Here is a 13,491-nt window from a genome sequence, read left to right as displayed (position 1 = left end):
TCCTGTTTCAGACGAGTATTCCCTTATTTTAATATTGATTTTCATTGAAAAGCTATACTCAAAGAGGGAAAATCCGTCGCCTTCTGACATAAAGGCGTAACTATACTTAGCACTGAACCCTGTCGCCCGTATGACTCAATGCTTCCATGGGCTCGTCGCAAATTGTAGTCACGCTCTTTGGTCAGCCAAGCGACGATTTATGTGCAACATACGAAATTCAGTTACTATCAGTATGCATCACGAATCAAAGACACGCAAGAACACAAAGTCCATGTCTGACAAGCGTAAAACTATGAGAAATTCAACCAACTTCTAAACACCGAACAAACTGAATTCCTACTCGATTAGCTACAGAGTGTGATTAATTAAACCGGCAGGGTAGGAAATCCACCTTAATATAAAAATCAAAAGCAAAGGATGGTTTTAAGCAACAAACAAACAAAAAAAATCGACGGGTGCTACCATTAAGCACACATTTAGGCCCAGGGGTATACTTGTTAATATAATTATCATTTTCTCATACTCGTTCTCTATAAATGGACGTATTTACCGAGAGTCAGCCTTATAGCATTTCACGTTTCTTGTATTTCTCACGTGTTTTAATTGTTTCGCAGAAAACTGGGCAGCATACCTCTTTAAAACGTTTTGGTGTTTTACGAGGAACATGCATGCAAGTTTCACTGTTCAAACGATGATTAAACATGAACACAAATGAGACGCTTCCTGATGTATTGGTGTGACTTTGGTTGAATTCGCCCAAATCACTTAGGAATTAGATGCAAAATTAGTCTGTAACAATAGCTTCAAATTCATTAATGGCTTTAGGTTTTACACATCTATAAGGAATTATTTATTTTAACCATTAGATGTAAAATCGGATGGACGGAAAATTCAGCATACCGGCTGGTGAAAGAAAAAAGACTCTACCCTTGAACCCTTTTTTGAATAATTTACAAAAATAAAAATTATAAGGCCTTATTTATACTGGTCATTATTCATTTTTAATGAAACTTGTTTACTTCCTTTAAAGTAACTCATTTGGAAAATAGTGACTATGAAGTGTACTTCGGTCTGCCAGAGCTGCGTTTACAGAGGAACGCCCACAAAGAACAGACGGCGCTCAGGTAAGATTTCTTCCTTACGAATGGTGTTTTGTGGGATTTAACTGGAATTAACTTATACGCCAGGCGTCGCTTGGTTATTTTTGTTTCCTTTTTTTTTTTCAGCAAGAAAAATTCTATCTAACAATTGTACGAGTATTCTCATAATAATTAATAAAAAAAATCATAGTGTTTCAAAGTGCTATCTGTGCTACGTATGTTTCTGTTGAAAAAATCGCACGTGCATGAGAGTTAAAATTAAACGAAAATTTCAGACTAGCACGCATCGCTCCAGTTCGGTACGACATTTTCGGCGATTGTGTCGCAAAATGTTTGCAAAACATTCACGTCTATATTCTTAATTTGGAGTTTCCAGTGTCTAAGGTACCATTTTCCGTGGGCGATGACAAATAGGAGGAAAAAACCATGTAAGAAAGAGTACATCCAATCATGAATGATGCCTTTAAGAGAACGCTGACTGAAATAAACCACATTTTCATTTCATTAAAAATTAATTGTCACAAGAAATGACGATAATTTGCTCTAACTCGTCTATCATATTTTATGCTTCCTTAACTCATCAACGCTCCTTCAACTATCTGATGTCAAAGCGAAAATTCAATTCAGTGTCATCATATGTGCTTGAAAACATTGCCTAATCATTATCAATTCACCAAATATACCTGTTAGTACGAATAAACGGTCAAAGATGTACATTCAACTTGGCAACCATCTTACGGTCGATTTTCGAAATGTCGAATCCCTCCACTGACATGACATTAATTTCGGCGGGTGATTGCTCAAAGCTCAATTAGCTTTCGAGATTTTACAGTGCTGCTGCGTTTAACGACTCTAGAACGGAACATGAGGGGGAAGGAAAACCCTAAACCAGTCGATAATATCGGAAGTTATTTCGATTGATCACACATCGGGCCAAGGTAAAAAAGTCGATTTTCGATTTCGATATCAAGTGGGACTTGCGCAAAGAGCACCCGTTGCCACCAACGCGACCGATAAAAAAGCTGTTCCGTGTGCAGGTGGAACTAAAAATTTTAGTGATCCAACTGATGTTACTAAATAGATTGTCGCACACTTCCTGGTGATTTAACCACCTACCCTATGGTCCGCTTTGTAGCGTAGGAGTGATGGCGTCTTTGTTCTTCGAAGGCCGTTCGTCAATTAAGTTTCTCTCCAATGCAGGATCTTTGCAACAATCACGAATCACGCACGAAAGATTAGTCACGAATTTTTGAACCTCCTCCTTCCCCTACCTAATTATTTTCTTAATTTTTCAATTAACTCCACATGGTATTATATTTCTGTCTCCTGTCATCCGAGCTCAGGCTCTCTTCTTCTTCATATTGACCCACTTGTAGAGAGTTCATGTTGGTTTACCCACTTAAAAAGTTAGTGAAAAACTTGCGCGACGTAGCAAATTGGGGTTTAAGTGTTTTTTATCTCACCGTCAGAGATGCGAAAATGTGTAACTGCGCATGAGCTGGATTGTCATTTCAGTGGTGATCGCGATCTTCTTCCATCAAGTCGAGGCGACACCGTAAAAGGTGCTCTGACCAACTATTCCGCCACAGAAGTATTGCACAGTATCAGGCGGAAATGAAGGCGCACTAACGTTTGTTTGACTGGTATCATTTCGTTCTATTGATTTTTGTAGAACTTGGTAGCAGGAAGCATTTTTTGACGGGAAACTTGAACTTTGGCACAAATTTTCAAAATTCGAGAATCCAAAGTGGTGGATGTGGCCAAGAGAAGAAATGATTAAAATCTGCCGTTACCAATCCTCGCAATACAACCAACCACCGCGCCGCGCTGCGGGTGAGGCAACTAGTGCCTAGCGAGTCAAAACGCCTTCACTCTCGTGCATATGCAACACGGACATCCGTAGAGCCCGAAAAGTCGCATCCTCGCATCCAGGCGTTATGATGAAATTCTTTTAATGTTGGTCGCATGTGATACTAACTGAGTGCGGCGTTTTATTTGTTACTCTAACACCTTGACTTCCTGCTAGCGTTGTCGAATATGTTTATTAACCGAACTTTTACTGATTTTTATTGCGACATTGCCAATTTTCAGATTTGTCGAATTTTAAAAATACCAAAAAATCGGTAGTTTAAAGCAAACGAGGACGACCTTACAGTTATCTTACAGATCAATTGTTGGTGTTAAAACCAGGTGCTTGAACGAAAGAATAATAAATGTTACCTTATACAAAGCATTAAACTCTGAATCGGGGTTCGGATGGAAATTCCCCTCCTCTCCGCACTTCGGAAGATTCTTGAGGTTAACGATGGCGAAACAATAAAACAAATATGAGTGCATCAAATTTTCTCCAGAGCGTTTCTTGTCCTACCTTTCCAGTAAGAGCATACCGTGAACTGCGCGTCATGTCACGCCGCTGCGTTTTCAATAATAGAGAATGGGCTTCTTCGATCTCGGAAAATGGGTTATTTTCAATTCCGAGACCATCTCATTTCAGAAAGGACGACTTGCGGAGTGCAATGCGCTGCCACTACCGCGACGTTGCCAAAGCTCGGAAAATCTCAAGCTAATATAAAAATGGAAAAATAAATTGGACGGACTGGTAAAACGCAGTAGCGTGCTTTACACAGATGCCGAGATGTTCCAAGATACATTTATTTCCTATTTGAAACTGGACAAGTTCCACTGTTCTACAGATGGTATACTTTCTTTCTAACAGGATGGTGGACTAATATTGGGTCAACCCTATTCCGCGCGGCGATCAAGACGGATAAATTTTTAAAAACAATTTTTAAAAAAAAAATTATCAGATTAAAAAATGTGATCCCTAAAGAGTATTAGAACAAGACTGAAGTGGAATTTTCGGGCCTTGATTTCCCCGAAGAATAATGTGAACCTACCATACTACGACTTACAGTTCGCACCAAATTTGTAGTGTTTTTTTTTCTTTCTTGTTTTTGTTTCTACTTGATGACAATAAATTATCGAAAAAATACCTATACGTCATGGTACTCAGACGGCGCCGCGTTGGGATAAAAAAAAAAAAAAAAAAAAAAAAAAACTTCAACTACAAGAATCACCTCCTATCGAGACAGTCATTCATGACGTAAAAACATGGCGAACAAAATTCTTTTCTGAGGCAGAATTACTCAATTTTTGCAATTTCACGGTGTAACTTTGAGTCATTGATGCTTTTAAAGCTAACTCAGTGGCCCGCGGTGCAATCTAGAATCATCGATGCTTGCTCTACCGAGCTAAGGAAGAGCGCCGTATGAGCCATTAGACGTTGCCAACGTTCCTTCGATAAATAACGAATTTGCAAGGAAAATTGCGAATATTTTTTCGCAAAATTTTCAGACAATTTCGTACGCAATTTAATCTAAAATGTATGAAAATTTCAAAGAAAAATGTGCAGAAATGTTGTCAAAAATACATGTTTTATCAAATGAAATTTGGCAACTCTCGAATTTTCATACGGCGTTCTTCCTTAGCACGGCAGTGCTTGAGTCGATGGAATTTCAAAGTCATCCATCTTCCCATCTTCAGAGTGTGAATTAGGCTTTAGACAAACGCTCCACATAAAGAGAGGTCTGAGTGCATTGGTCGCAATGACCATGAGTACCATGACTCATCGTTTCCAGACTAAGAAGCGTATTTGGTCCTCCTGTGCGTAGAGAATTTCAACAATTTGTCGCGGACTCTCCTACACCAACGTGACGTTTTCCATTACGGCCTTAACTTCTAGAGCTTTTCTCGAGTTCAGGTGTTCATTCTAGACCACACCAGTGGCACCGTCGAGTTTCTCGCGAACTTTTGCAGAGACACAGTTAGTTAAATCGAAAATCCCCGACTTTTGCAGGGACTCAATTCTCGTCCCTGGCCGAGAGTGAAGATTGGTAAAGTGCAGTGGGCGTTACGTCGAGACTTTACGCTACTCGGAAAACTCGTCGCACTATGGGATGCATGGAAGAATTGTAACGCTGATTTCACCCAAGTCCCTTTGCTGAGCTATAATATACAGTAAATACGCAACAACACAGTGTTCAGGATTTAATCCTTGCATATTCTCTGCAATTGTTGATTTTTTTCGATTCCTAATATTTCCCTGACGTCCACGGGAAAAACGGATAAAAACCTTGATTATCTTCTCGATTCCCTTTGAAAAACTAGATATTTCTCCGGAATTCAGGGAAAAACAGCAAGTTTTTCGTCTACCCTATACTCAATGGAGGCTGGGTCAACGCAGACAACCAAATCAAAAAACAATGTGTGAAACCAGGAAGATAAGAAATTCACATTTTACGAAAACACAGTGCGAGTTTTGTAAATTTTAAGGTAGGAGGGTGAAATAACTGGATCAAAGGCATTGAGCGACTTAACGCTCCGCGCTAAAAACGCCTTCAATTAGAAATGATACTGCGGCGTACATCTAAGTTCGAATAGTTGTATCTCGCGCATTGACCGATGCAACGCACGGTTTCTGGGCTTGGAGTCGTATTCATAAGTCGTTCCTTCGGCAGCGCCTTTCTCTAGGAGCCCCATTTGATTTACATTACGATTAGGGGATGCTCAGGAAGATCCACAACACTGCATCATGAAAAGGAAAATTTTATCGAATTGCGGATAAAATTCAGCGGTATAAAATTGGAAATGGATCCTTGAAATGAATTACGATAATTTACTACTTAAAATACAACACATGTAAGAAAATATTTTGCGAGTTTTGTACTACTCGAAAACAGAACGAAATCAGTGCTTTCAAAAACACTGTTTTCGTTGGCTTTCTGGAGGAGTGATGTCACTTACTGCAGTTTTGTCTGAGACAACGTCATTTTTTGTGCACATACGGCTTTCTCATATGTCTCGTTTTCATGGTAATAAGAAGAATTTTGCTGTTTCAGTTAAAAGAGTGAATAAATTTAAAAGATATTAGAATAATTTGGAAGGAAACTCGATTTAGAAAATTTGACACTTACTGCTCTCTTGAATTTCACAGCAGGATGGTTTCACGGTAACTGGAATAGTTTTGTTGCCGTAACAGACAACACATTTTTCGGTCATATTTTTAGTAGTAATGATAATCACTCGAATGTGTTTGCATTAATCTTCAAAGGGTTACGTATTATATAAGGCTTTCTAATGATTAATTGCTCTATTTCTCAATTAATATTATGTAAATTCCGAAAATGTGCTGTCTGTTACGCGGTAAGGAGTCAGCGTAACAGACAGCACATTTTTGGCCATTTTACAGATAAAAACTGAAAAGTAGAGCAATAAATCGTTGAAAAGCGTTCAATCACGTAACCTTGTGTAGATTAATGCCAACAAATTCGATTAATTATCATTAATACTAAAAATATGGCCGAAAAATGTGTTGTCTGTTAGGGCGACAAAAGTGTTCCAGTTATCGTGAAAGCATGGAGCAGCACAGCTATCTTTTGTTTTGGCACACAGTCCCAACGTGCGTCGAGCGGACAACAAGGACAAGGAGTGGAGAGAAAGAGCTTTCGGTCGGGATGAGAAAATATCTTGGTGATTTCATGGGCGCCTCCCCCGGGTCCCCCAGGCCCCGAATGCGGGTCGTTAGCGTCCCCAGGTAAGCCCTCGCTTCTCATTCCGCGTAATTCGCCTTCCAACCCCCCGCGCCACCGCCCCTTTTCATTCTTGTTGCATCAGCACGAGTCGGATTGTCAACGGGAGTAGTCCGTGAAACGATGCAGCACTCTTTTCTCTCCTACCTAGGCCCCGCGCGCGGAATAGGTCGGTTGCAAACCTAGTCTTAGGCAATATTAAGTATTGTTTCTTAATGGAAAATTAGGAGCACGCCACCTGTGGGCTCATTATTGAAATAGAGAATTTGCAGGTGTCTGAAATTTGATGAATTTCGTGTTTAAGTGGAAACTACTAAGCGAACTGAACACGATGATACCACTGGTTCATGAATTGAGCAATAATTGGAGAAGATATGATCAAATGATCTAATCTGGGAGGGAGGGTGTGTGTGTGTGTGTGTTAGATCGTACTGTGTCAAATCGACCATATCTCTGGGTTGAAGTGCCCAAATCTTCATGTTGAAAATCTGCGACCTCGTTAGAAATTAAGCGTTTTTCGACAGGATCGAATAGAGTCACGCAGAATTCTTTCCCCATGTCCCGATGTCTCAGCGTAACTTACGGTTTGGTTCGATTTAACAGAAACTTTCCTTGAGCAACCAAGTCCTATGGGTTGATCTGATACAAAAAAAAGTGACACAAAGTAACAGTAAACACGAAAATGTTTCACTGCGTAGATTCGAGGCAACCCAGGTTCACAGTTTCTCGCAAAGCTCGGAATGGCGCCGTTATCTGGCGCACTTTCTCAATTAAAAACAAACAGCATAACAAACCCCTCGTGTCCAACATCTTCACTTCCCTGCTTTCCAAGTTTCATTTAATGAGTGTTTTCGTTTCCGGTCCTTATATCACGAACTGCGTCACGTGTTTTTCTTTTCTACTTGCAAGGCTGGGCTCCCAATTTTGTGTGGAAAATCAGTATTTCAACTGATTTCAGCCCAACAGAGAATTTTCAGGTGTCTGAAATGTTGTGAATTTCATCTTTAAATGATACTACTAGGAAAACTGCGCACGAGGATATCCTTGGTTTCTAAATTGGAAAATTATTGGAGAAAATATGAAAAATAACCTAATCTGCTCAAATACATGTGTTTAAATTGAAAATGCTGCCAGATGACGTCATGAGGCGGCAAATTTTCTCACTTTTAAATCCATTTTTCTCCAAGGTCCTGTCAGAAAAAAATTAACAAAAATACTGCGAACTCAGCTCATTGAGCATTCTCAGGTGAAGTTATAAATTTTTGTGTGCAAATTCTCCATTGTCGCAACTTGTGGCAAGAGCCTGCGAATTTTCGTTTCTCTTTGGCAAATTAAGGGTTTTCGGCGTCGTATGTTCTACGCACTCGGAAATGGCGGGGTGCTTTGGAGGAAGCTACCCTTGAATGTGTGTCCGTGCTGATAAGTTAGTGTACGTTCGGGAAGGGGCGTCAAGGTAGGAGCGGATAATTGGTTCTTTGAAAAATGGGCCGAAATCTGAGAGATGCGGGTCGGGCCGGGGGTTTTGCAGCCGCTTAAAGAGGCACACTTGAACGGAGTTGCCATTTCTCCTATTTCTCATTATTATGAAAGAAGCATCCAATTGGATCCTATTTAGCAAGGAAATGAACCGAGTATCTGAGCGCGTTTGCATAAATATTTATTTGCTTGGAGAAATAATTATTGACAGATAAGTCGCTTCTGTAAAGGTGGCTCGTCTCTAACGAACACGATGAGTGTCGGTCTGGCTCGAAAATTCTTCGGGTGTTGATACGTTTTCAGGGTCCCTCCTCTCGGGTGGAGGATCCTCCCTAGCTTACCTTAAATCTTACTTTACGGGGATTTTTTAGGTTTTTGGGGCCCCTAGAGGAGTTCTAACGAGGCTTCCTGAGTCACTTATCAGAATTTCTAGGGTGTTAAAACATTCTAGCACCCCTGGCTAGACCGCCCCTGAACACGATTCGATAGACGGTATTAGCAAGAGGGAAGCTAATGACACATACTTAGACGAAGACAAACAAGTTTGATGTTTCATCCCTACATAAAGTTACATGGGAGGGAGGGGGACTAGAGGCACAAGCTAGCGCGTTCACGCGCACACCAACACAGTAGAAGTCAAATATTTGCATACTGGAAATTTTTTGCGAACATTCAGCTTTAGGCAGTAAAAAATATGAATCTGAGCAAGTTCAAGGCTTTTATAAGGTAATTTTTTTTCTTTGAAAATGTTGCTACATTCCCTTCGGTTAAACGTTGAATATTATTATCTTGCGCAAGTGGAATAAGAGAGGATCTGATTTTGCGTTGCGGCACGTTATTGCAGATAGTAAGGCGTCAAAGCACAGCTGTACGTAACGAACGTAATATACAGTTACAAAAGTAACGCATAACGCCTGAGGCGCAAAGGGTTGGACCGCGAAGCGGTCAGGGGGCGTAGCCCTTTAGTTAAAAGGATAAATTGAAAAAAGGTTCTTTTCCAAAAGCCACAGGAAAGTACCGAAAATTGGGGAAGAGGAGGAGGAAAGTCTACCCTTAATTTTGCAAAAGTTTGCGTAAAATGCGCGTTCCGAAAAAGGTTGGATGGTGAGCAAATAAAATCCCCTGAGAAAGTGTTGTGTTACGATTGGGGAAGGACAAAATAAAAGAAAAACATTGCGTGAAAAATGGCAACACTGGAGTTGCGGGGTCCGGGGATCATCGAACCGTTTCGTCATATTGCTGGCGAAAAGATGTAACCCCATTTTGCGTGAACCCCGATTGCAGAAACTTGCGTGAGCGAAAAGGTTCCTCAAAAAATTAGTTTTGCGGCTCAGCGAATTTGCCCGTCAAAGGGATTCGGGATCCGGCCCCTTGCATTAATTTCATGTATTTCTGTCAAAACGGAACTTGTGCATTATGACGTGAGCCCTGTTATGCATATATTCTTACGGTTCTCAGGGCTCATGTCTCATTGCGCACAGTTCCGTTTGGCAGAAATACGTCCAATTTAACGCTGAGACTCCTCAGTATTTTTCACCCAAGTTCCCCTTCACCGGCTCAAGGTAGGCCTCCCTGCATCGTCGCCAACTTTACGCGCTTAAAAAATTCGATGACGGATTATAGAGTCCATCGATTTTTTTCATCCAAATGTTTGAAAACCTCCAACGTTCAGAGTGGAGAGCTGGGCATAAAAAAATTTGAAGTAAAAATCGGATATATGGACGACCCCCAATCCCCCATACTCCGTAACGCAGGTCTTAGGTGACATACAAATACGTAACGCTTCCTCTGACTCCCCCGCGAAAGATTTTTAATTTTTCTTGCGTGCGCGATGGACAAAAGAAGCGTCAGTTGGTCCCATAATTGTCTTTCGATGCTTTATTCTTGTTAATTAGCTAAAAATAATAAGATCGGCCCAAACAACAACTCCTACGTTCAATATTAACCGAGATATCGCGGTTTGAAAAATTTAGTTGATGACGCCATCCACCGCAGTAGTGACATCCTTGGTATCATCCACTTTGCTTTTATCAGTCAGGTAAACACGCATTTGCTCTGGTTACTCAACGTGTAGCTTGGATGAAAGCGAGGTGGAAGAAACCAAGGGTGTCACTACCGCGGTGGATGACGTCATAAACAGACCTTTTCAAAGCGCGATATCTCGCTTAGTATTGAACGTACTCGTAGAAAGTTGCTGTTTGAACAGACTTAATATTTTTAGCTGATCGACAAGAATCAAGCATCAAAACACGATTCTGAGACCAGCGTAACTGACTCATTCAGCGATCAACTCACTCGAGATGTTGGTGGGCCAAAATTCCATTTGTCTTTTTAAGTTGTTTCCCAAATTCCTTATTTTTTCAGTTCTCCCTGTCAAACTTTTCCAGCGTTTTAACGATTTTTCCCGGTCACTAAGAATCTTGCTCTGATGCAATTGTTTATCATTGGGGAAGATTTACTCTTTAAAATCGAGGTTCTACTGTTCACTTGGCATGTTTTCCATGACCCAGTCTATGGATAGGTACAGCCGCCACTGTGGGTCTTGTGGCGTGAAGATGGTAACAGCACTCTTAGCTCTCCCTTTAATTTTCTTCATAGGTCCTTACTTTTTCTACCCCTCTCTTTAACAAGCTAAACAATCCCTAACCAATATGTCTATAGTTGGCTGTTGGCTTCACATCGCAGTATAAATCCATTAAACTCTCAAAAAAGAAGAAGAAGAAATTCTAGGTTAATGTTTGCTTCATTCGCTGACATTACTTAAAAAGCCTAAGCAAAGAGAAGATATGAAAAAATTTCGACTGGAACGCTACTACAAGCCATGTGACAACCTCGCCGGAAGACGGTATGAATGATGGACCGTCGCTTCACTTCCACATCGTTGAGGCGCGGGCCCCCCTTTCTCCCCCACTCCGTACCCCCATTTCGTAGCCCTTTCGCTTTCCCCGTGCATGCACTCGAAAAGCCTCCCCTGGGGGCGCGAACGCCTTCTTAATTGGCCTAAAAAATGATTCGCATTGAAAATCCGATCAAGCTCCCTTTTAATTCCTGGCTCAACGTCTAGACGCACGTTTTCCCGTAATTAAAACGGCAGATTTACCCTCCTGACCCCACCGTCCTACCGTCCTCAGAAACCGCGTAAATCCCACGAATACCTCGTAGACATTCGCCTTTTCCCGCGCCCGCACAATGGTACAGCGTCCTTTCACTCTCATCGTCGCTTCTCTAGCGTAAGGGCATATCTCTATTTTCGCATGAGCCCCAAAAGCATGGAGTTAAGTTGACAGCACTGCCGTGCTAAAGAAGAACTCCGCATGAACCTTCAGGCGTTGCCAAATTTCCTCCGGCATATCAGTAATTTTCAGGAACATTTTTGAATATTTTTCTGCCAATTTCTCAGATAATTTTGTTTGTAATTTGATCTAAAGTGTCTGGAAATTTCGAGGAAAAATACTTACAATTTTCCTCCGAACTATATACAGGTTATCGTAGGAAATTTGGCAACTATCGAATGTTCATGCGGCGTTTTTCCTTAGCACGGCAAAGCAGGGCTAACGTGGAAATCGAGATATGCCCTTACACCAGAAGCGCGACGTCATGAAGAACCGGCTCATTCTTCTAGCGACCCCCCGCCCCCTTCCCTCAACTCCAACCATATCGGTGTTCGCTCTTGCCACATTTTCACAATCAGGCTATCCTAAGAAAAAAAAGTACGGCAATGCTTCGACTTTTGTGCAAAGTTGTCGAATTTAATCATAGGCGAATCCATTCGTCAAAAAAACCGGAGCAGAAAAGAGGAAGGAAAGAAAAGGAGAGGAACGGAGGAGAGAAGAAGGAATGATTGTTATATTTGGTAAGTATTCATGACAATATTGACATACATACACACATACATACATACATACATATAGGTCGCCTTATAGCACTCCCTCGCGCTCTACGACTCCTAACCTCCACTGCTCTTTGTCCATTCACAAACCCTGGGGCATTGAGCACCTTAACATTTTAACATTTCTGCTTCAATCCCCTCCCTCCTACCTCTCATTGGGCGCCCTCTGCGCCTTCTCTTAGGAGGAACCCAATCAAGGACCTTCTTCGGCAACCGGTCTTTTGCCATTCTCTGAACATGTCCATGAATTGACATGACAAAATTGACTCAAACTGCATATTTGATTCTTCAAAATTTCAAATTTTTTTCAAGGGGAACCACCTGGAACTCCCTTACGCCCCTCCGTCCGAAGTGTCTGAATCTGTCTACGAATTTAATGCCACAAAATTGTTTGAATATTGATCCGGCCCTAGAATGGGAACGGTAAAAAACCTTCATTAAACTTTAAGCGGTCTAACTTCTCTCTATGTGCAAGCCTCATTGCTAGTATGCCGCCGGTGATAAGAAAAACTGCCCTCGGACACGGTAAATTTGAAAAAGTGCGATACGGACTCAGCACGTATGCGTTACAAACACGCACGTATGCGTATGCGTGTGGGTCCAATATACAAGACCACCCGTCCACTATCTTTTTCTCGAAAACGGCGGAGAATCGAGCTTCGGGACCAAAACTTTCAAAGGGTAAATCGACCCCAAAGAATCGAATGAAAATATTTTCAGCCCCCCAAAATGGCCCCTTGGGGGGGTTTTGGGGGGGAGCCCCCCCGTTTCTCGCAATTTTCAAATGGGAAGGGTATGTTTTGACTTTGGATTCGGAATTTACGGTAAAAAATAAGAACATTTTGTTTTTTGCACTTTTTCCCTAAACCCCCATTTTTTGAAGTTATGGGGCATTTTTGGGGCAATTTTCAATTCGACGCTGTAAGCAGCCAAATCATCCAAATTTCAAAATCTAAAAATCTCCTGAGAGGAGAGGTCAATATCTTTTTATTGATGTGGCACATGACCCCTGTTGCTCCAAAATTTTGGGGGCCACGACCCCCCAAAAATTTTGGGGGGTTAATAGATTATTTAACTTTAAAAAAATTGGTCAGCAAATTTTCAGCGGCTAGTAGGTAGAGGCTGTCATTAACACGGGTTCCGCCGACGGAGAGAACCCCAAAAGTAAGCACAATAGGAACAGTCGCGCGTCGCAGCCGGTCGAGGGCCAGCAGACCGGCGAGGCGCAGTGGGAAGATCCGGCGGTGCTATTCGAAGAAGCGCCCTCGGACCGTTTGGTGGCCGAACCAAGAAGCAGGAGTTTTCTGAAATTTCTTCTTCCATAATAAGCGTCCAGCCCCGTTACAAACTAGAGGCTTCAAAGAGACTCATCGATTGCCCCGACTTAAACCGCTGGCCAATGAGAGGGCCAGGAAAGGCATCGATGAACCTCTTTGAA

The 13,491-nt window shown here is 41.6% G+C and overlaps 1 protein-coding gene across 2 annotated transcripts in view; it reads right to left on the bottom strand.

Moving 5' to 3' along the window:
* The window catches only part of LOC109030869 (sex-regulated protein janus-A), a 143,128-nt gene that overhangs the window by 74,230 nt on the left and 55,407 nt on the right, over positions 1-13,491 (bottom strand). The window lies entirely within an intron of this gene.

Source organism: Bemisia tabaci, chromosome 5 (genome assembly GCF_918797505.1).
Source record: "Bemisia tabaci chromosome 5, PGI_BMITA_v3".
In the NCBI taxonomy this organism is placed as follows: domain Eukaryota; kingdom Metazoa; phylum Arthropoda; class Insecta; order Hemiptera; family Aleyrodidae; genus Bemisia; species Bemisia tabaci.
This window is presented reverse-complemented; position numbering and strand designations above follow the sequence as displayed.